This window comes from Anser cygnoides, chromosome 4 (assembly GCF_040182565.1).
Source record: "Anser cygnoides isolate HZ-2024a breed goose chromosome 4, Taihu_goose_T2T_genome, whole genome shotgun sequence".
Classification (NCBI taxonomy): domain Eukaryota; kingdom Metazoa; phylum Chordata; class Aves; order Anseriformes; family Anatidae; genus Anser; species Anser cygnoides.
In genome coordinates, this window is record NC_089876.1 from 56673862 (window position 1) to 56699751 (window position 25890).

Below are 25890 nucleotides of genomic sequence, written 5' to 3' on the forward strand. Positions count from 1 at the left end.
GAGATCCATTCTGAGCCTCCATTTTTAAGATGGATGTGGCTATCTGGGAAATGCATCATTCGTGCATTGAGGAGACAGTTAAATAGCATGCATAGTTCAGCCTATATGCACAAACATCCAAGAAGTTGTAGCATGGTTAAAATTCAGGTGTAGCAACCTGTCCCCTTCCCTTGATGCCCCTATTAATTCCAGAACAACTTCCATGATGACAATGCAAACATTTCAAAATGTTGTTAGGTTTCCATTATTGCTATCTCTAAGGAAAATAAGGCACACTATGGGTCTATGTGCATTTCATGAAAATGAATGATTATAAAAGACTGCATCCAAATGACCTTGGCAGATGTCAACACCAGCATTGCTGATGCAATTAAGTGCCTTTTCTAAGTGGGAGTCATCAGCTATGCAATTATCCAGTAGTCAAGGAAGAATTTTTTTCCCGCTAAGTGAATGATATAGGACTTGCAGATCTTGACTGTGTGGTTACAAGGTTATCATGCCATTACTCCTCAGATCCCTGATGTCAAACTCCATATATGTTTTTTTTCTTTTCTTGTTTTTTTTTTTTTTTTAAAGCTTCATCTTGGAATTTTTATCAAAAGTATAGAGAAGGTAAAAGTTAGACATTCTATCATCCTGACAATAATATTTTGCAATATCGTAAAAGCAACTATTAAAGGTACAAATCTGTATAATGTATATTTATTTTAATGGAATATGCAATATAGAATCATAGAATCGTAGAATATCCCAAGTTGGAAGGGACCCACAAGGATCATTGAGTCCAACTCCTGGCACCACTCAGGTTCACCAAAAAATCCAGACCATGTGACTAAGTGCACAGTCCAAACGCTTCTTAAACTCCGACAGGCTTGGTGCAGTGACTACTTCCCTGGGAAGCCTGTTCCAGTGTGCGACAACCCTCTCCTGATGGAGAGAACCTCTTCCTGATGTCTAACCTAAACCTCACCTGCCTCAGCTTGACACCATTCCCAAGGGTCCTATCACCGGTGACTAAAGAGTATAGATCGGTGCCTTCCCCTCCACTCCCCCATACCTTCCCCTCCACTCCCCCTCGTGAGGAAGCTGTAGACCACGATGAGGTCTCCCCCAAGCCTCCTCTTTTCCAGGCTGAACAGGCCAAGTGATCTCAATATAGATAATTTTGGAAATGAATTCAAAGTTATTGTTTGGAAATGACTTCTATTTACCTCAAGATGTTCAAAACTCCCTTTTTGTTTCCCAGTTAGAGATGGGTAAACTTAAAAAAAAGTGTTTTGAAGTTGGTTTTCACTGCATAAACCATGAAAAACCGTACATTCATCCTATTGCATCCAAGTCAATTCCATCCATAAATCATGATTAGAAATCTCTGAAGACTAAGCTTAGATTTACAATATATCTTGATTTCTCTACGATATTTTAAGACTTTATACGCCCTTGACTGGCACATTACCTGTATGAAATATCAAAGCTGGAATCTTTCTTTCCAGTAGCTTCTTTTATCCTGGCTTTAATAACCAGAGCTGGAGAAGTTCCTATTATTTGAATTTGTGTGAGTTTACTTAAATCACACAGTGTCCATTATTAATATCAGCACAAAAGCTGAGACTTGTCTGGGATTGCTCTTTCTTGTTATAAACAGTGCAGTCAGTGAGTGTAGTCTGCTTTTAACCTATTCTTGATAACAATGATGTAAAAAAAAAAAAAGCGTTAGCTGAAATTAAGCTGCAGTAATATCAGAGATATTTGTAGCACAGACCATTGCACAGTTTGTTAGAAATGTCAGACTTTGACCCCAAGGCCAGAACAGACATGGGTCATGAGTCAGGCGAATTCACAAACCTGTGTGGAATCCCACTCTGCAGGTGTCTGCAGTACAAGTAGTTTGCTCTCATGAACAGAAACATTAATCAATTAGACATCCTATCACAAAATTACCCCCTAAACAGTTATTTCTGAATGTATTAATATCCCTGCACAATTGTGTCAGAAGTCATGGCAACAACATTGCTAAACATATGGGAAGATTATCAATGGCTTTCTGTGAAATTTAGGAGCTTTTAAGAAGCTGAGTAAAAATAATTGCTTGTAGTCTAAATGCTTACTTTTAAATGCTGTGTTTGATGTCTGCCAAGATGAAGGGATAGACTGCATATGTTGTTGTTGGCTGGAATATGTAAGAGGTAGATGTGGATTAGAGATGAATGATGAGTAGGAACAAAATACTGCTCTTCAATTTAGGAAGTGAGTTTTTTGTTGTTTTTTTTTTTTTTTTTAAGTAAGTTTGTTTTGAATTGGGCATGCTGATAACTTTTTTGTGTGTGCTTGTGTTTCAAAGCAATTCTATCTTATGGACCAGAAATTCAAAGTAACAACTACACATTTTAACACTGAATTTTGTAAAATTAACACAGTTTTAGCTATGTAACTAGTAATCATAATTATGGTTAAATAAATACAACATGAATTTCTTAATGCTACTTTAGTCAGTAGCTTTCAAAAGAGAATTTTAGGTATCTACAATTAAAGAAATCTGGCATATCATATTAGACTGATCCACAAATTTTAGGTTCAATCAAGGGCAGTACAGGTGAACAAAATGTCTTTGATGTCTAAGGTAAAGTTTGACATGCATTTGTTATAATAAACACGGAAAGGTCCCTCCTGAATAACTCTATAAAAATCAGTAGAATGGGTTAAAACAAACAAACAAACCAGTTAAACAGTTAGTGGGTATGCATAGATAACAAGTATATGAATAATTATAACCTACATGAAGGGAGTCACTGTGACTTCTGCAAAGGGAAAAATTGCTTTTTTCAGTGTTCAACAAATGTGTGTAAAAGCAATTTAGTTGATATAGTGTACTGGATTTCTTCTGTACTTCTGGACACAGCTCTCACCAAAGACTTTTAAGGAACCTAGGCAGGCATTTTAGAGGGTCTTCTCATAGGTTAGTCATTATTTAAATTGATCAGTCAATTTTTAAATTTTTTTATTAAATGACAGGAATCTGCCTTCTTTGCAAGGAGGGAGATTACAGTGCAGTTTTGCAAGCATCCTAACCTGGAGTCTGTGCTGTTCAAAACAGACACAATGACCTCGGAAAGAAAGATGAGCAGTGAAATGGGAATATTTGCTGACACAGTTATTTACAGCAATGACAGTGAGAAAGCACTGAATAATTACACAAGGATATTATGAAGCTGAGTGACCAGCTAACAAAATGGCTTATAAAATTCATAGTAGGCAAATATCAAGTGATGCATATGGGAAAAAAACTTCTTAATTTTGCATACTATAGAATGAACCTTGAAGTGACTGTTACCACTCAAGATTGAGATCTTGTGGCAATACTAGATTGTCTCATCAAAATATCAACTCAGTGCTCAATAGCAGCCAAAAGGCATACCAAATATTAGTAACTACTAGAAAATAAATAAGAAGTCGATCAAAGAACCTTATTATCTTGCTGATCACATCCTGCATACTGCAGTCCACACCGGTCTCATCTCAGATTATTTTTGCATTTTGAAAGACAAGAAAACAAGGACAGGACCGGAGTGACAAAAATATAGGAAGGCTTCCCTTTGAAGAACAGCTAAGTAGGTTAGGACTCTCAAATTAGGGAAAAAAAAAAAGTCATTTAGAGGAGACATCTTAGAAATATATCAAATTTTGACTGTCTTTAGAAACAGTTATAATATTGGCACTCACACTGTGTTGTGCAGAAGTACTTACAAAGAATGCAGCAGTTAAAAAAGCTTTTAATTTTAAGAAAATATTGATTTGTTAGGTACCAAAAATTTCACAAGAAAAAATCTGTAATTTGTAGACCTCAGACTGGATTAATCAGAATTTCAAATATTTCTTGACTGTTACAACACACCAATTTTTAATACGTTTTGTTAGAAACTGACATAGCTATAGTGTAACTGAGAAAAATTTATTAAATATACTTTAGTAACTATTTATAAATACCTATTTATAAGTCCTCACCAGTCTGGAAAGAAGCATAATTTTCTAATGTAGAAAGATGATCAACTAAAGTGTGGGACCTAGACTAGAAGCTGAGCTTAAGTTTACAGACTTCTGAAAAGCGTTCTTGTCCTCCCTCTCTCTCTGTTTAATACCATTGTCTCTGAAAAGAAGAAGAATAGTAGAAGATTGTTCTACTGAGATTTGGTACAAAACGTTGGAGATCTCTGTTCAGTTATGTGTCTAGCCAAAATTTTCTATGTGAATTTGAGCAACTAACTCCATCGCTCTGCATCTGACTATCTCCTGCTTCTTAGTAAGTCTCATGACCCTCACCTCTAAGCTCTTTGGGGAACTGAACTCCTATTCTTGGTTAAGATTTCTACATCTTCTTGAATTTGGATTCAAGTTTGTGTCAGGTTTGATTTCAGCCTATATATTCTTGCAACTATTGTAAAAGCATGATACCAGCTGGATGGCATGCATTTTTTCTTAGTTGCTGCACTACAGGTGTCTTTTGTAGTGAAACACAGAGACAATATTGCTCTCTCCTTTCTTCCACATATTATTGTCTTTTTGTTTGTGCCTTAAGTTTTACGCTGATTGCTCTGGTGATAATGATAATATATTTGGAATGATCGTAAGAATAATCATCAGTTTGTTTGGTGTCAGAACCTTGCAGAAAGTGAGGGCAGGATGACTTAGCAGTGGCTGAGAGAGACTGGGAGATTTTGTCAGCCTTTTATACCAATCAAGGATCATCAAATATAGGTTATAAAAAATCACGGATATGGAGCAAAAAACTCAGACAGACTTTCCACCAATGCCATAAGGAATGTGCCTACTGCCTTATTCCATTAATCAATTTCCTCTCAACTCTTCTAATTCTGTAAAGTGCAATATAATATAAACAGTGATTTATTTCTACATGGCAATACGCTAACTACTGATATATCAATTTAATTTCTTCCTTGCTATTATGGAAAGCCTTGTCATGACTCCTGAGTTAAGGAGTTCGATTTTGCATTTAAAACAGGTATTGAACATCTTTGCTTTCTTTGAGAAATACTACATATTCTTCACAAAATTACATTTATTCTTCGGGCACTGAACTGACAAGTGAAATCATTAATTAACTTATGTTAATTACATATTAGGTCCTTAGGAAATTTACCATCTAAGTCCATCCTTGTCACTACAGATAACAGCAAAGAAATAGAAAATCTTTCTACGTATCTGTAGAACTAAAACGGGTTGAAATCTCATAGAGATTCTTCATGCATGGTAATCAAGTTCATTTATTAATGTTTATTGTGTTTGTGGTCATTGTAAAGGCAACAGGTATTCTGAACTATGACTCAAAATTTTTAAGGCTATTGTGACAGTAGAGGTAATGCAAACACTTACTTGACTCCCCTGTAGAAAGAGCCACGTGGGTGGGGCATAGGTTAACTGCAGCCCCCCCCTATACTGGCTCCTGGAGGCTCTGCTGCCCTGTATTACTCGTTGATTAAAGTCATGTGGGCTGTGGAAAGGAAGCCCAGCAAGTACAGGGCTTTTGTTGTTTGTACTTTCAGCTTTAAATGGGGAGACAGCCTGACAAACTAAGGATCAGATTCAACTTAATTCTCCTTCTGGTTAGGCAGCCAGCTCTTGCGTCAGAGCAGTCTCCTTGCTCTCTACTGGTCACTAGCACCTATGAATCTGTCCTTGAAATAAACCATAAAAATAAAAAAGACTTATTTTTAATACTTGGTGTTTTCACTTGGCTGGTGATAGCATATAGTAGCACTCATTCTGAATTTCTTTTAAGCCTTCAGGGAACTAAAAAAGACTTCTAAGGCAGGATATGTATGAATAATTTACAGGAATTTTGCAATTATTTCTATAGTAAGGATTCAAATCTTCCAAATTAAAGTTAATTTACCCTTACAAGTATTCTAATAATTTTAAAATCAGAAGTGTGAGATTAAAGCCACCATACAGTCTTAATTTGGTCCAGCAATGATACCTCATGAGAAAAAATTTATCTGTATAATAAAAAAATATGCCATTAAAACCCAGCTAAATCTAATCTGGGATTTCAAATTTTAAAATGTATTTTTCATAACTATATGGTTATTACCTCATGTCACTATAAAGCTGAGGTAAGGTTATTGCTTGTAGCATCTTAATATATATTTTATCTGGGAGTTACATACATAATTCATATTTATTAAAATAGTTTATTAATATGTCCAAGGTGAGTCAGTTGACCCTGAAAACCACAGTTTTAGGCCTTCTAAATGAAGCTAATAGGACTGCTTATCTGGTGCTATTAATGTAGCCAATGTTACAAAGATAAGAATTAGCACATCAAGCACGCATTGGGATTTTCTCTCCTTCTCTGACTTGCTGTCCTTCCTTCTCTGTCAGTGGAGACCTGGAATGGGTAGTAAGACCAACACAGGGCAATAAAGTCTACCAGGACAAGACAGAGGTTGCTATTGGGAAATATAACCTGTTTCTGTAGTTCTTAATATTTATTTATTTACTTGTAAATAATTTTTGAAAACTGTTTACTTTTTCGTCAGTCAAGGGGTTTCCATAGAAAATCTACTGATATGGATAAGCCAAATTGTACAGTAACATATACAGTAACATGTTAAAAGAACAAAGTTACATATTCTTGAGCACAGTTCTGTAGATCTGTGATCAAATCCTTTGTTTATCCCCACCCCCTGCCCTCCCCCCAAAAAAAGAAAAAGAAAAAGAAACAAGTAAGTCATAAAAGAGACATTCATATGATGAATATTGTCACCCTATATTAGGAAGTATTCAGATAGTATTTTTGCATTTAGATGGACAATAGCTCAATAGCTGGAAAGCAGAAGATGAGAGAGTGAACGTTGACTCTATGTTTCTCCCATATGAACTCAGAGAGACAGCAACCTCTGAGGCAGATGTAGCTGTGACAATCCTGTCATTGTCCACCTCAGGGCAACTCACTGAGAGGAGTCTCCTTTTTATTAAAACTTCTTGTTTCTTACTTGCTCTTTTGTTTCTGAACTTTGGACGGCATCCTAGAGTTCAGAGTTGATATTAATCTAATCTTAGTATTATTATGAGGATAGAATATTTGATTGTTCACATTCATAATTAATGATAAAGGTGTTTAAGGGGGCAGTATGCTTAATTAAAGATTCCTACACTTCAAAAGTGAAGAAAATGCCTTTGAAAGGAAATGTGGCATCAAAACTTCTAAGAGTTATGTGTTGATAATCCATTAAGAATGGAAAGAAAAATGTCAAAGGCTGGGTACAAAATGGGGAATGATGTGGGTAGGCTCTGGCCTTCCTCACCTTAGTGACCAGGTCTAATACTGGAAATATCCCTGGCCACATGATGTGTGTATCTTTGTAAGGCTACTCAACTACCTTTTCTCTTTTTCCCACATGCATCCAGTTTTGCAATTTCCACAATCCCCAAAATAAATAATATGGGGAGCGTAGAGAACTGATGGTAAGAATAATGAAGTGCTCCTGGTTAGCAATGAATTCAGTTACTCATACAAGAAAAAAAAAAAAAAACAAAAAAAAAAACAGAAAAGATAATGGAAAGGGAGATTAAGAAAACAAACAAACAAACAAAACACAGTAACTACATAAAGAGAAAGGAAGACGTACTGGGTCTACCCTAGAAGTTTTTTGCTGTCACAGCTACTTTGGTTATTTCCCAGCTATTTTATGATGCAGTCAGGCCAACAAAGCCCTAGCAGAGCTGTAGATATACCAGCTCTTGACATGTTAGCATATATTGCTCATTGAAATAAGAGATACCAGGAAAAGCACTTCTTTGCAAATAGAACTATATCAATAGAAAGGCAGTTTTAGTGTCAGAGCTGTGGCAGTAAAATTAAATCAGCTAAACACTTAAATGTTGACAAGTTTAGGTGAACAGAAACTACCAGAAAAAATAAGTAGACAAGGAGTGGGGGCTTGAGGATTATGCAAGAGAAACAGAAAGGTAGAATAGTTGAATTGCACATGGTCTTTACTTTTTTTTTTTTTAAACAAACAAACAAAAGCTCAGCAGCTGTTTCCTGCATTTAAAATGGCATGTAGCAGCAGAACTGATAGTAAAACTAACCCATAAAATGTAAAAAAAAAAAAAAAAAAAAAAAAAGTGTCACGTTGAAATGAAAAGTCTTACTTTTGGAAACTAATCACTTGGAGAACTAGTCTCTGAGCAAATCAGGAAACTGTTTTTATGCTGTGAATACAACAACACATCTAAAAGTTGCTGGCAGTCTGGCAGCTGGGCTTCCCCTTGTGAGCTGTCTTTCAGAAAACTAAATATTTAGTGTATCTGAACAGGCAACAGGATTTCTTCTCAAAGAGGAAGGGTCAGTTCTCCTTTTGGGATACGTTGATGTGCAATTCACTTTGATGTACTGTGACTACTACGCAATAAGGTCTCATATATGATTCTATCTCTCCTCAGAAACTCTCAGATTCTGCTTTTCCCCATGAGTAAAGATCATCTCTCTTATTACTTTTTTCCTCACTGCAATCTGATTACCAGATAGATCGAGGTAGAAATATTGACCTATGGTAGAGTAAGTACTCTTCATCTGAAGTAGCAAACTTTCTCTTCTGCTGTGTGGGAAAGTATAGGAATAGTAGTCTTTTCTGTATGCATATTTTGTCTACACCTCATTTCTGAGTTGACATTGTTCAGTCTATTCATAATTAATATTTTGAAAAGATGAGATTATTAAAGTTTATTTTTAAAGCTAAAAAAAAGTTAGTATTTTCCTCAAAACTAATATTTTAATAAATAATAATAACAAGATCAAATGAGTATAAGGTTCCTTCATGATGAGTCTTGGTAATACAACAAGGTCCTATGGAGGTTGAGGAAAGTTATCGTTGTTAAAAAGGTGGTCTTATGGCCCTGCAAAACACAGTGAAGAAGGAAGAGGAAGGTGGTGAAATGAGTCTGAAGTGGTGTATGAAGAGTTTACTCATTCTGTACACTTTGACTGTGCCAGGTCTAACACTGATGACAGACATGGTAACAGGTTAGTGTTAGACCGTTTCACAAGGTGGATATTAGCTAATCTAGCTAGGTAGCTCTTAACCTTTCTGCCCCACAGCTTCCTTTTCAGTCTCTCTATCCATGTGAGATATGGCTGTCACTCACTGCTTTCAGTAATAAGGCAAGGGCAGGCAATCAGGGCTTGCAGGTTGAAAACTCATTTGTTTTCCTCTCAAAAGGGCATTTTTTTCTCTCTCAATTCAGAAAACCAGTAGACAGTATTTGTTACAGTGGTTTTGTCTTTCATATATCTGCAGGAACAACAAAAAAGATAAGATGAGATCATCAGAATGCTTGCCACTTGGGAAAAATGAATCTTTGCAAAAGAAACTACCAAAAATACTCTTTATAGAGGCACTCCATACAAAAGTTGGTACATGAAATGAAAAAACAGTGTTCCCTGCAGGTAAGATAGCTCTGGATAATTGAGATCTGACACATACTGCATTTCTCTAAAAATAATTTAATCACAGTCTGATCAAAATTTCATAAAACAGATAATGCTTTACATTTGCTTAAGGCTTATGACAGTTAATTATAATTTTGATTCTATCACCATGCTTTAGGCTTCTTTATAAGTCAGAAGGATTCCTCCTCATATTAGAAAGAAGTATACTGTAGTTTACTTTTACTTTTCTTTGATGAACTGCCTGTAGAGGAGAGGTACCCGGTGCCTATTCACTTGGGTGCATATGTTCAGTAATGACTCTGAATGACAAATGCAGTGTAAATAATTTTTCTGTTGTAACTGTGTAGTATCATTTATAGGCTGATTATGTGTGCTTAGTCAAAATATACACAGATAAGACAGCTGTGCTCTACTTTTGTTTTACCAAACCTAGCAAGTATTTTATTTGCAATAAAGAAACTGAAGGGCCATCAAAGTTGTATACAGCCATCTGCTTCTGAAATTAGTTTCATATTAGGGATTTAAGCCTTGGTGATGTTCTTGTACAGGAAGAACAGTACAGTTCTTCTTGTACAGGAAACTGAAAATGCTCTTTTTTGCTTGTTTTTAAATATAGAGTTGAGTATTAAATGTGTAGAGTATTGTTAACAACACATAGCTTACTCCTATGTCTCCTCATCTCAATTTGCAAACACTGCTCTGCTATATGGCACAGATATAGTTACAAATTGAAGCTTTTGCATGAGACATAAATTGTACCACTAGTGCTTAGAAAAGTGCTGACTTCCTGATTAAATAATAAGAAGCTTACTGTTGAATATGATATATAATGTGTAATAATAATGGCACAAAACATAATGTTGTTAAAAGCTGGTAGATGAGAGATCAGGTGTTAGGAAAAGCCAATGGAGCCAACTGTGGTATCTGCTATACCAAAATATTACTGCTGTGATACCAGCTCCAACTTGCTAGACCAGCAGGAAAAACCATTAAATCCCAATCTATTACAGCACTTAAGATAGTCCTATGAAAGTAAAATGGGACTTACCACAGGGTTGTTGATTTTGTTGTGAACCACATGATATTTGGGGAAGGTTCACTACAGAGACTTAGTTTCTTTAAGTGGCAATTATGCTACTAAGTCCAAATTAAGTATCACTGGCATTCAAAAAAATCCCCATTCAGCTGCTGCATTTCCTTTGTGAGCTCTGAAGTCCCTCAACACTGAATTTTCTGCCAGGACATGTATAGAGCTGCCTAAATCTTTAATTGCCTGGCTTTTGCTGTATCCATAGTCTGGGAGGGATTTAAAAACAAGGCATTTTCTCATTTTATCTATCTCAGACTGCATGAGCTAGGAGGTGTGATAAGTGTACTGTGTACATACTTGTGAAGGTTTGGATGACAGAAAAACAGAAAAAAAGAGCTGGGAAATGCAGTAAGGAAAAAGGGAGAATTGGGTGAGGAAAGAAATGCTTCTCTCCAAAGGCCACAATTAGATGAGCTGTCTGGACCACATGAGAGCCAGGCTCAAACCCCTGCTTTGAAGCAAAGGCTTCAGTTTTAGCATCCTACCTTCAAGAACACCCTAGCGATAGACAAATGGATATCCTGCCATACAACTCCCTTTCAACTTTTCTTTTATTGAAATTGCTTTATATTCTATAAAGTACATAACTTTTGCCAGACTGTCAGATTGTTTCATTTCCTTAGCCAAAGAAATGAGCTAATGGCTAATGCTGCAATGCAAGCTAATTATTTGTTAGTGAAGGCATTGAACTGTGTAGCCTAAATTTAAGTCCCTTCTCCAGTCACTACCTTACATAAACAGGGACAGCCTCAACAAAAGAGACTCAACAGCACTGTACTTCAGCTACTGTGGGGTGATGATCTAGGTTTTGAAAGGGAATAGAATAGTCAATCCTGACACGCTGATCAGATAACTGCTCTAAAAGAGATAGGAATATTTCTTAGTTTTATACAAAATTGCAAGACTGCTTAAGCTGAGCAAGAAAGCTTCAGCTGTTATGACTGTTGAAATCCTCTTTTCAAAAAAACATAAAACCTCTTTCCTAAAACCTCTTGGGTTTAGGATTGTTCTGGAGTTTTCTGTCTGATTGGATTGAAACATCTCTGTCTCTCCAGCTTTTCTATGCTCACAGTCACAGGAATTGGATTATGAACCTCAGTGTTGGGATGTTTCTGAAAGTCCCAGTTCTTGAAGCATTGGAGTAGATGATTTCTATTTTAACAAAATGTCTGTTCAGATCATGCAGCATGTTTTTAAAATTTATTTATTTGTTTTTATTAGCAGGGGCTTGTTTTCACTTCTTCTATAGGACACATTTATAACAAAATAAAGTTGGATTTATCTCCCAAGTAATCTAAGAAATGGAAAAAACAGTCTTAATACCTATTCCTGATCTTCTGTGAGAAAAGAGAAATCTATCAGAAACTGTTAATGTGCCAGTGGAAAGGAGGATGTAAAGTGTTATTCAAATTAAGAATAGCATCAAAGATCCTTCTGAAAAAAACTGTGACTTTGTGACTGACTTTATTCTAGCTACCACCAGTGGAGCCTATAAACACTAATTCCTCTCACATGACAGAGAACAGTCCCAAGGTCAATATTAATTAAAACTTTTCAGGAAAACTATTTTTAAAATACTAAGTTCGTTCCCAAACTGTGATTTCTGTGTAAATGTTGTTTGTTTGGTTTTTTTTTGTTTTGTTTTGTTTTTACGGGGAGTGGGGGGTGGGGAAGGAGCAGGGAAATAACACTGTGTCAGTATTGTATTTGTCAATCCTTCAGTATTTTTACATTATCATTCTTTAGAGTTTTATCTGGGCTGTTGTACACTCGCCACTTCTTGCAGAGCAACCAGGACACACTATAATCAATTTTGTCATGCACTAATTTATACTTATTTCCAGACAATTCAGTAAATCCAATTATGATAAGACTAATTGTCCCTGGGGCTTGGCCATGTATCCTGCACTCAGGATGGACATCTTGGCTACCATCTATCTTTGCTATAATATATTCTGGGAGAATATTCTTTTTCTGCACAGCCATAAAGCTCTCAGTTTCTCTTCTCAGTGCTCCTCTGACAGTGCACTTATAATTAGCCATAATCTCTTTGTGAATTTTTCTAAAATCTCATGTAGTTCTTTTCCATTAATTTACGCCCATGTATATATTCCTTTTATCTTTCTAATGACTTGCTCTCAGTAGGACTATATTCCTAATTTAGTTTTGGAAATAGATCCAAGATGTTCTATCTCATACACTTTCCTGCAGTTACATACTTTTGTTGCACAGTATCAGGCCACAACTTCATGCAATACCTGCTCCTAGCCTCCTGTCTTAAGAAAATACCAGAACTGGGATAGTGTTCAAACATATGTCAGTTGTCTTAAATATATTTTACTAGTTCAACTTTGCTTCAGCAGACTCTGTAATTCCTAAAACATTCATTCTGGAGTCTTTCCCTCTTTCTTTATGAATCTTTTGCATCTAAAGAACCCTGAAGAGCTTTCAGTTCCCAAATCAACCTTTTATTTCTCCTTTTTGTGCTTCTACTATTGTAACATTTGTACAGTTTCTTTGAGTACCTTAAGATATCTATATGGTTCAACCTAAAAGTTACTCCTTTCTCTTTCAAAATTGGTAAAAAAAAAAAAAAAAATAAAAAAAAATGACCATTCAATTAATATAAATTTTATTGTGGCATCATATTTCAGGGAGTCCACCTGAAAAGTGTAATGTAACCATCCTTTTATTAGTCATTAGTTAAACTTCTTTTGAATGTCTCAACACTGTGTACACCTGGAAAAAGAGGGACAACAAAGAATCAGAATGACAAGGAATCAGCTTGAGAAATTCTATGTTTTTATTTGGCATTTTATCAGTATACTCAAAGCCTAGGTGTGTCTTTGCTATTACATGTAAGTACCACAAACATAATAAATGTTATTTCAGGCACTCCTAAAATTCCCTCATTACACACTAAGGTATGGTTTCATATAATATCAACATACATGAGAGGTTTTTCACTTTTCTCAATACATCTTTGTCACTATAAAATAATTCTTCACTGTTTTCCACTCACTGACAACACTTAACCATTCTTCTCATCATTTCTACTATTGAAAAAAAAAACCAACATGATTATATCTAAAAACCTCACTGATTAGTCTCAGAAAGTTCTTCTGGATCATGAGCAATAATTTTTTGGTTTAAAACTTTTAGCTTCCTTTATATCCTTGCCTATGTTCATTCTAGTGAGCATTCCTTATTTCCAGTTCACGTTTATAATGCATTATAGGAGCTCTTCCTTTACTTTAATACTTTCAACAAATTAGTTGCCATATGCCCAGTCTTCTTTATCAAATGGGCTGAAAAATATCAAAAAGATCATTTCCAAATATTGCTAATTCTCTGTTTCCTCAGTTCTGATGATTGTCTCAATAGCTTCAGATCTACTCAAATTATGTGATATTGCAATATGAAATTAAAATCTTTTCTTTTCACATATATTATTATTGATCTAATACTTTCCCCCTTATCTTGTATCTTTTATTTCAGCCACTGGGTCTTCTCACTGATTTTCTTTTTAATTAATTAATTTTTTTTTTTTTTAATTTTTTGATGTGTCACTTATTTATTTCCCACAACATTCTCTATTACTCTATATAGTCAAGACTATACACTATGATGAGTCTTGCTAATGTATTACATTTTGGCTGTCATCCTTTTAGGTAAAATATTAACAGTTTCTGCATGATCTGCCTACGTATTTCAAAGCACAGAAAATATCCTTCCACTACTTTGCTCAGCATAGAAATATTTTCTTTATCAGATTGTGACCATTTCTTTTGTTCGTTCTTCTTAATATTTTGGTTCCCAAGAATGACCACCTGCATTTACAAAATGCTGCTTTAGTTTTGTTGCCAGCAGCAACACACATTCTCTTGATGTTTCTATAGTTACTTGATGATGAGCTAGTCCCACTTCAGTAGCATGATAAAACCTGCCAGGCTACATATTCAAAGCAACATTACAAATTGCCTTGCCACTTTGATTTTATTTCACCATGTTGAGAATGATGTCTCAGGAGTGCAGGGTTCCTGGACCTAAAATCCTTTGGAAATTTTGTTGTACTGTAAACTTAAAATCAGAGACTAGTAGTGGATCACAAATTCCATTGTTCTAAGGAATATAACCACCAAGAACTAAATGTTTCTGACTTTAAGAGTTAAGAATGCAGTTGTAAAATATGGAACTATGTTATTAACTTAATTGCAATTGTTATTATAATTTTTCTTCAAAAACAATATGCAAAATGTTGAAATGTATATGTGCCAGATTCTCTGCTATAGAGTCCTTTTTTTATGTTGTGCATCTTCTAAGCAACATCAATTAATATTTAATCTTTAATGTGTTTGCTCTTCTGCCACCACTTCATTTTTTTCGCAAGTTCTAAAAGCTTTCCTCCTGTCTTATTTTATTGTGAGGCATGTTAGACTTACTAGTCTATGTCTGGCACTTTTAATGATAGGATTAATTGCAAAGTAATGGAAATGTAATGATGTAGAGCATTTTGGGGTGTATCTGCTGGAAAAGCTGAATTTCAGTTGGATATTCGTAGAAACAAAAGAACAGTGTGTTGGTAAATAAGTGTAACCAATGGCTATTGTCCCAAAGCTATATAGAACACAATTACTTTTTCTGTGTCAGCTGACACAACCATGACATCGTTACACCATCAGATGCTCCCAGGGCTGCATTTCAAAACCTTTATTGTTTGGTTACTGCTTTACAATTTCAACAAACAGACTGAGGAGACTAAATAATCAATTAACAGAGGACTGAAGGCTCACAGCTAGACATGTCCACTAATGAAAGCTTTTCTATCTGAGAAGACATTTGTTTGAATATGGGCTGAGGCAGTACAGCTTGCCTCCAGAGTCATATGCTGAATTTTAGGAGTAGAAGTTCAATCCAGATGATTGGCACTTCCAGTTTAAAACTTAGATTATTTTAGTCCACTGTGATGAGCCAGATGACAAACTCATGTGTAAGCCAGTAGCTGCACTCTACTGTTACACTGTATGATGAAAGACTTTTGGCGCATGATCTGCTGTAAGATGAGCTGCTGTTTGAGTGTTTTTCTTGGTGGAAAATAAAAGTCCCTGTGTGTTACAGACACAGTGGAAGAGGTATGAGGAGACCAAGGAACTAACAGCTGTGGAGACACATAGCCTGCAGCTCACTGTGAAGCAAAGCTATTGGTCTAAATGAAAGTGACAACTGGACTCAGACTTTCTCTGTGCCTTGTATTTGTCACTGGGGAGAGAGATTTTTATTCAGAACTTGGTGTTGTCTAGGGACTTAGCTCATAGTAAGATCCTTGGAAAACTTGGCAACCTAATCAAACCTGTAGATAACTTTACAGAATAAGATATATTCTCTAAGGAAGACTGAGGAGGAAGAAAGAGCTTCTGTTCTTTAAGTTTCTTAAGATTGTTTCAATTCACACTTTAAATATTTTTAGTAAAATGTCCCTATTTGTACACTGAGTGTATTTTTATAGAGTACACTTTTCTGAAGGGAGCTGGAGGGCTGTTACTAAGATATTTTGATATATTCATTATAAGTTTGAATTCTGTATTGCAGGTTTTATGGGTCTAAATCTTTTTATCCTTTTCTCTCCTGCTTCACAAAGTGCCAGCCCAATGGTTTGCTTTAAAAAAAAAAAAAAATATTCTGAGCACATTGATTGTGTCAGTAGTCTGGGAAGGCCTCTGAGATGCAGATCTCTGGTCACTTCTGACTGGTCAGAGTAAACATTTAAAAGTGAGAAGTAGGGATTGAAAAACAGGAAACGCAAGCTGACATACAGCAGTAAGAGATAGTGCAATATTTAAAATGAGATTTTTCAGCAGCATATGACCTTCCTGACAGTTTGGACTTTATTCTACAAGATCACAAAATTAGTTTCAGAAGTTGTTGCAGCAATGAAATCATCATTCTTTGGACAGCTCTACTATGATGTTTTCTAAAATGACACAAGAAGCTGGAAAAGTCACCTAGTTATTTGCACTGGTGGAGCTGTGCCAGTGAAGCCAGTGAACCAAATGGTTAACCTGCACGTGGTTGGGGTGTAGTGCCTTTCAGGAGTTTGCTCTCTCAAAACATTATGAGATACCTCAGTCTCTTTACTGTCTTAATCAGCATTATGGTCATTTCTGAGCTCCCACAAATGTTTGACATAGGAATGTGTTGCACAGCATTTAAAATAATGATACCAATCTAGTGGTCAGATATAGAGTAGTTTTAAAACAAAAGTTCACATACAAATTAGAAAATCAAAAAAATAATAAAAAACAACAAAAACTGACCCTATTTACCTAATACTATTAGAATGCTTAGAATGCTGCATATTTCAAAATGACAAAAATTTTCTGTATAAGTTCTGTGAAAATTGCCTGAAAGGTGATTTTTAAAATCTGTCTCAGTCTTTTTTTTTTTTAACATATTCATTTTAAGAAACTGTTATTTCTGGGAAACTTGTTTTTTTGTGATCTGCAGTTACTTTAAGAAAAAGGAAATGAGACTTTGTAAATATAGGAACATTTACAGTCAGAACCCTCTTAAAAGCTATTGTCTTCCTTATGTAGTATTATAACTATCAAAATATTCAGGTCATTCTCCCTCTTCCATGCTTGTTTTTTAAGCATAATCCACATCCAGAAGAGTATCCAATCCCTAACGTGGAGATTCTAACTTATTTAAACATTAATGAATTTTTATTTGAATTACAGTAGTGTTGTTGGGTGAGTCTCTAAATGAGCTATAGCACCAGGTAGTAGTTAAATAAATGAATTGATTGTCCCTCAAAAGAAACTGCGTTTTCTTAAAACAGAACTGTGTTAAAGGGGAAGGTAAATTTAGACAGGTTGAACAAATTGTTATTATCTACTGCTATGCACCTCTGGGTATGAGGGAATGATTATTTTTAATGACTTTTCTTGTTTTCAATGATTATTTAGATATTATTTAGTCATCTTTCCTCATAGCGTACTGCAAATTATGTTCTTCCACAATGATGATGATATAATTAAGAAAAGAAGTTACATTCATATTATCCTTTGTATATTTTGACAAAGCACAATTAAAAAACTTTCTGTGGGGAACAATAAAATAAATGAAAGAAAATGTCCCACCAAATATTTCCCTTTTGGTATCCCCTGTTAATATTTTTATGAGCCTCTTAAGCTTATCTAAGAGATTTTTAATGCAGCAGGGTATGTTATTAGGCTTGTATTTTTTTGCACAATATCATACATTTCACTCTTTATTACAGTGGGAACAATAAAATAACAGACCGCAATGCATTAGCATCATAAAGAAAATGTAATAAATGTCTTTATAACTGTAGTAAAAGTTGCATGAGCACCAGCAGCTGTAACAGAGATGTTGCTACAGCAGCATTTTATGACCTAATAGCACTCAGTGGGCTGATAATATTATGTGTGTGTGTGTGTAATGCCAGCAGTTTCCAAGGCCTAGATTTCAATTCAGATAAATAATTGAAAGCACTTTTAGACTTTTCCATAAAATGTTTAATAAGAGATCAAATCCTCCCTCCCTGTAGTGGAAAATTAAATAGTTTTTACAAGGATGTTTTATGATGAAACTCTAACTATTATCTGTAGGAAGAGAGGGTATTGGTTTCATTTTTTTTAAATACTGTTGTTAGAAATAAAATACGTTTGAAGCAGCCCTTGTTTGCTTTGTCTCTGAATACCAGTAGTAGAGAACAATACTTGTTTTTACCCTAGGTTTCCGTTCCATTGGAGGCAAGTACTATAATAATAAGATTTACAGAAATACCTTGAATATGATAGTAATCGTGACAAAATATGTCTGTATTTCTGTAATGAGAAAAGGACAGGAGGGCTGCAGAAGAGTCAATCTTTGGAAAATGATGGGATTGATAATCATACAGTATAAATGTGCAATTCACCTAGAGTTCTCTAGCTTAAAAAAAAAAAAGGAAAAAAAAAGTGATAACTATTTTTCAATCTCCTTCTCAGAAGAGATGAAATGTAAAATGGCTGTGGGATAAGTGGAGGAAAATATCATACAATATACAGTTTGAGAGATCATGTTCCCATTTAAAGCACACCTGATACATATTATTCTACTCCTTTTTAAATAGGATTTTTGAATTACTTCTCTTCCTCTGTTTCACAAAGGGTTTATTTGTTTAAAAAAAAAAAAAGTGAAAATGAAAGAAAGAGATGGGTATATATTACATTAACTACTCTGTTAAATGCTTTTGTTTGGCACATTAACCTGCTCCTTTTATTCTAATCTTACTATTCTGAATGCTTGCATAGTAACTAATGTAAAATAACTTGTTATTTGTCAAAATGCATTTTATTTGATTATGTAGCCTCCTTTCAATGTGTCTTAAAACATCTTTCAAACTGGACAGAACTAGAACAATTTTGAAAGTGTGGATATTCTAAGATCCCACTTATTTCTCACTTGGAAACTCTCTTCATCCTTTCGCATTAGCCAACGATAAAAGCGGGTGGTGTGGATGAACAAATGAATTCTCCATCCACTTTTTTTCTTTTTTTTTTTTCCATCCTTTCCATTCTCCCAGAAAGGAAGGAAAAAAAAAAAAAAAGAAGTCTTGTGGCTTATACAAACGAGCTTTATTAGCATAAAATTATCAAGGTCACTTTAAATAATTTTATATTTGGATTCTGGAAAGGCTGACAAAATATGGAGCATGAAGCAGAGATTACAGAGAAAAAAAGAGCAAGAGGACATTCAGAGGTAAAAGAGAAGGGAATTGAAATATACATGTTGAATTCTTTTTGGAATTATTACTTTAACGTGCCTCTGAATTTTTATATTATAGATGTTATAATAGATCATTTCGATCCTCTGAAAGGACTTCTTTATTATTTTAAATCTAAATGAATCAATATAGTAATAAAAGGGTATGGAAATATAATTTTTTAAAATTCATGTATATGTAAGGAAAAATCCACATAATTATTTTTGGATGGGTTTAATACAGTTTTGGGTGGGACAAAGTAATTCCTTCATGCTAATCAAATATAAGTAGGTATGATTTCATCTCATGCACATTCAAGTCAGTTGAAAGGTTTTTACTGAGGCATTCAACCTTCCAACTGAGATGAAAAGTAAGTCACATATCTACCTTTTACTATTTTCTCTTTGCTAAATTGTGAACCCAATTATCCAATTTGGTAAGAGGAAAAAAAAATAAAAAGAAAAGAAAAGGAAACTGTGGCAGCTTGGTTATAGTATGTAACAGCAACATTAAATGAAAAATTAAGCTGCCATTTAGTTTCAGTTCTCTGAAAAACAAGGCATTTTCTGTTGCTGACAAGATCTGTTAACAATACTTGAGAAAAAAGAAGAACATTGCGGTTACTTCCATTTCTGTTGCAGAGAGTTTATTTCAGCTGCATCTCAAAAACAGCATGAACTAAAATTACTTTAGGATTGCCTAAAGAGTCAGAGATAAGAAATCTCCATATTTCACAGGTCTTCCGTAAGAAGTTTAACTATCTCACAAATGATTTGTTCTTTGCTTATATAATGCAGAAGCTAACACAAACGACCAGCTTGCTTTGCCTTATCATCCTCTACTGAGACAGATGACTCCATTTGCAGTCAATGTTTTTTTTAAATTGTATTTATGCTACTTCCAAGGTGAATACGATATAAATATTCATTTTTGCTATTAAAAAGTGAAGGGTCCTGCTCCAAGACAGAAGTAATAAGTTATTAAAAACTGAAACATCCATAAGATTTTTATGAGATGAGTGTTTCATTGTTCTGTGAAAAGAAATATAAACTGTGTCAGTAAAGTGGACAAGCCAACTCATTTACACTACAAATTTGTTATTTAAGAGCAATTATGAACTTCACTAAGTGTACAATAGGTGCGGAAAGGATAGCAAAATGCCCATGTGATTCCTAAAACAGGAAGGAAGCACTAGATTCACAGACGTGCTATTGTGTCATGAGATTATATTGAATAATGTATGATTTTATATATTAAGTTATAAATCTATAATTTCTGTTGATTGAGCCATAAGAACCATGCACTAAATATTCATAATTCTCCAGCCAATTAAATTGAGTGAGCATAGTTTCACAACTGAAAGCAGTATTTAGAACATTTTAATTATAATGGTTGAAAGGATTTTAAAGGAAATGGTATGAGGTATGTTTTCCAGATTAAGGCTCTCGAGTTTTGTAATAAACACTGTATCCTTATTAAAAAGTTTATCCTTGTTAAACAGTTAAATATGTAAATACTGCCAATTCAATTCACTTAATTTTCATTGAGGAAACCTTGTGTTTCCTCAGAGAGCAAGAACTGATATATCTAAAGCCACTAAGTGAATAACATAACAACTGGGGGGAGAAAAAAAAAAAAAAAGGAAAAAGAAGAGTTTACTTTTAACCTCTTCTTTTTCTCCATTCCAGGCTGACACACTTTTTCTCCAGTCTGACTAATATATGGAGGCAGTGCTGTTGGGATATTTGCTTTTTTCATAGATAGCTGTCAATGCTCAATTTTCTTGCATTGTGCGCAGCTTTTCATGTTGTTGACCATTACTAGTTTTATACAGGTATTTTCCTTTTAAACACAATCTTAATGAAGTGGAAACAAAAGGTCTTTGCAATTTTGAGTGTCCTTTGTAAGCTATCAGACTGTATGCCTGGACAAATCTTCTTTCTGTCTCTAGAGAAATCCTACTCCATTAATATGAAATTGATACTTGGCCTCACCTATTTTGCTTATTTTCTTTCTAAAGGTTGCTTTTTTTTTTTTTTAAATTCTGAATTTGACTGTAAATCCAGGTGTAGCTGCAGCAGCTCACGCCTTGTGGGTCTGGTGACAGAGAAAGTATTTGTGAGGTCTCTGAATAGTCATTATTGATGTTAGTTTACTGTATGAGAGAGAATAAGCTAATTCTGAGAAGTGAATGATGTGTCCACAGAAAGTATTTAATATCCCAAATAAAGTATTTCATGTAGCATACGTCTCCCCCAGCCTCAGTCCCACACTTACAAAGAAATCTATCAGCATAATATGAAGGGATACATTCACTGTTTCATCCAGTGTATGCTCCAATCTCTAATTTTCTTTCCAGGTGCAGATTTTGATTTATAAAGACCTCTGTGATTACTATCTTGGTTTCCTTAGAAACCACCTCATATTCGTTCTCCATTTATGTTTTATAAAAACAGGTGAAATCAGCTGAGGTGTTTTGATAAAAGAGTCTGGATGAGGTCTCTGAAGTTACTGGTGACAGAGTTGTCTTGACGGACACTCCTTGCATCTGGTAAATGTTTGTTTTTGTTTGCCTGTTTGTTCGTGTTCTAAGAAGGTGTTTCTAAGAACACCTTAATGATGTTTGCAGCATGATTTATTGTAAAGCTGTCCTCTATATTCACTTTTTATCTAATGAGGCTGATGGGAAAATAGATTAAGTTCAATTTATTTGACAATGGTTAGTACATTGTGTATATATATATTAGTACATTTGCTCCAGATTTACTAATGTTTTTAGTAATTAGACTGTGGTAGGTAATTTATTGATGTATCTTTATATTTTCTATGTTGTTGATTCTTTTCAGAGAAAGGAAGGATACTTGGTATTTTTCTCTTGACATTTTCTTATTTATAATGCCTATGCATGTTATTATGTTGATCCTAATGTAACATAAATTGAAGACAGAAAGCAGTTTCCCACATAAAAAAACCTGAAAATGTTCGTAAAATTTTAAATTTTCTTCTGTATGTGTGCATGTCTATAATATATTTCCATATATTACTAAAGGCTCAACTGCAATATCCCCACAAAAAAGTACAGAATTAAATTTATATATTAAACATTTTTTTTTGTCTTCTCCTTATTCTTGTATCACCTCCTGTGCAATCTGTAGTCTTTACCTTTCTGGTAGATGACACATAACGTGATTTGATTTGATTTCTTTTCTTTTTTTTGAATTTAAGGCTTGCTCAAACAAAATGTTTGAGCATATGATTAGTTATGTGGACCAAAGTTAAAATTAAAATATGTGCATACACACCTTATCATTTTTTAAATCAGAATTGATTATATATATATATATTTCCTCCCTGAAAGTGCATTTTATACTTGATCCCAAGTGGCATCATATGTGTTTTACATTCCTCTGTACTGACAGATTCAAGGGGGCCAGCTGGGAATATTTATACTTTCACTCCTTGCTGTCTTTATTTCACCAGAGACCTGGTTAGGATGTCCTTGCAGTGTATGTCCACTGTATCTGGAAAGTCTTCACAGTTCAGCTGTGAGTCTGAAAATAAAATAAAATAGTAGATACAGTTACATTCATCCCATTTTTTACACTGTTCCATGCCTAACCTCACCACCAAACACCAGATAGATACTTCAGAGTATCTGTTCTCACCATGTGTATTGCATATATGAATTTAATACATGATATAATTTGTTAATGAAGAGTTAAAAGTGCTTTTGTTAAGGGAAGTTGTGCCTGATATTTGAATAGAGCAAAACCACTTGATATAGTCTACCTGAATTTCCAAGAGGCATTTCACAAAGGTCACTCACCAAAAGGTCTTAAGAATGTTGAGCTGGGTTATTAACGTATGTAAGTAGAGTTATTATTGAATAACTTGTTAAGGGGTAACAAAACTGAAAACAAATTCTTTTGGGGGAGACTAACCACCACTAGAGATTGACAGGATTCAGTATCAGTGCTTATGATGTTTAGCACATTTATAAATGATCTGGAGGAAAAAAAAAAAAAGAAGAGGAAGAAGTGACCAACTGTGGCAATGATAATAAATTGTGAAAAAAGACTGTTTAGAATTATTGATGTACTTCATGATACCAAATGACTAGACTTAAATAAAATAAAATGGCAGGTGACATTCAATGACCACAGATATAAATGAAATCCATGGGAAAAAAACCTATTCTAGTGATAGACTGTGCAATCTGAAAAGGTCTTTGGTGTTTATATTTGTCTGTGCTATGAAAAGATCAGTTTGGTGGTTGGTAACAGTTAACAACGCAAAAGTTAGCATCTACCAGGATTAGAACAGAAAATATCTTTGTGCTTGTAATACTGAATGAATACATGCTTTCTGCTCATCTTGGATTAGTAAGCGTGCTGTTCTTGCACCATCAAAAATTATGTGATAAAACTATAAAAGACACAGAGGGAGGTGATGAAGATGATGAAAGATATGGAGAGGTTTCTGTAGAGAAATTTTTAGGGATCTTCAGTCTGAAAAATAAATGACTGAAGGGAGGTATGGTTGATAGAAGTCTATAAAACTATAAGCAATATTGAGACAATGATTACAAATATTTGTTTAAATCACCTTCTAATTTGAGGAAGAAGTGTACAAAAATGAAACTATCAGACAGTAGAATCAAAATGAAGAAGTATTCTACACAAGACACAAGTAAGTGGCAGTCACAGCTTATGGCAAATTATCACAACTCTCTCAGGACACTATGGATACTAGAAAAATAAATGTATTTTAAAACAAAAAAAAATAAGCAAACAGGGAGGAGAGGTCATGGAAGGAAAATCATTTAAGACTCTTAAACAACAAGAAAACCACCTCTAGCTCAGGAGATGCAGAGTGCTGAAAGCTGAGAAGACGTGCTGGTGAAATATCCCTGAATGTGTGGCCAGTTTGTGTATTTTCTTAGGTGTCCCTATTGGCCAGCATGAGAGAAAGGATGTTTGATAACCTGAATCCTTCATCTAAATCCAAATATTTGGTTTGATGTTCTCATACTTGCATTAATGTCATTACACGCTGTTATGTGTGACTTTGAGGCTATTTATTATTCTTTCCTCCTTTAAAAATTAAGCAGTTCAAATGAAATACCACAACATTTATTTTTTTCTGAAAAAGAAAGTAATTTCCATTTGTTTTGTCTTGTGTGTTTTTCTTTTTAATATAAAAAAAAAATGTTTTTACTCTAAAATTGTATTTTTCTCTATTAGTATTTTTCAGATAGATGCTAGTTAGCCCTGGCAGAAAAAAAAAATATAATGCATTAAAATATCATCTATTTTGTCTAAAATCTACTAAATTAATTGAGAACTACCACCACTGAAGCAGAAATTAAAGTTGGATTTGAGTAATGAAAGATGCCTGGTTAATGATACTGTAGACCATTAGAACAAAAAAGACACCATTTTCTCCACATAGGCTGGTTGGGGAGGGGGTTAAACTTGGGAGGGGGTTAGACTTGGCAGAAGGCTGTGAGACTAGATGCTGAGTGAGAATAATATGTTATTCATTGCAGAGAGCAAAAAAAAAAAAATGTAAATTTGAGAAAGTAGTTTAAAACCATGAGAATCAAAGAAGGTCAAAGAAGTAGAAAACCATGAACAAGAACAAAACAAGGCAAAAAATGAGAAAGTGACACAAATCATCAGCATACTAAAAAAGGGAAAAGAATGATTATGCTTGCTGTTTTCTGCCTTTAAGTTTGCAGCAGAGTGTTTACAATATATGATCCTGGTTAGAATCCCAGTGTGTTTACAATATATGATCCTGGTTAGAATCCCACTCTTCATATTGGAGCAATATCTGAAAATCTATGCTGTCCTTTTTTTTTTTTCTTTCTTATCATTCACTGGTGGAAAAAAATGCATATAATTCCCATGGAAAATTTTGAAATAAATGGAAAATAAGACTAAATAAAATAAATAAAAAGTAAGGTAAATAACATGGTAACTAAAATAAAATAATAAGATCCATTTTCTTGTTTATCTATAGTAGTCCTTTAGGTTGGAGACAACTTCTCATTTCTCTTATGAGGCATAACCTTTTTTAACTGTCCTGTGGGGTATGACTGAGGTGACAAAAGAAGAGTACTGTAGCTTGATTAACTTCTATACACCTCCCTCTCAATTTTTACATTTTTATGTCACTCATTTCATTGCTTTTCTGAATCTAAAAGGGTGATGAAAAGATCAAGTGCATGTTTGACATTTTAACTCCCTTTGGAATTATTTTTTTTTTTCAATTTTAAGCCTGGACTGTCTAGGGTTTTTTTTTGTTTGTTTGTTTTCTGAAGAGTGTTATGTCTTTAAAAAAAAATCACATACAGAATGAAGTGGTGTGGAAGTCTACATGGAATAAAAAAAAAGGTCTGTCATCCTAATTAATATCAGAAAAATGACCCAATTTTTTAAAAGTCGTGTCAGTTACATATCACTCTATTCCCCCTGACCTTCTTCCTCCAAACAGGGATTGAAAACTGTGTGGGCTCTCAAAATGTAAGACCAATTTATTTTCAGTACTCCGTGCATA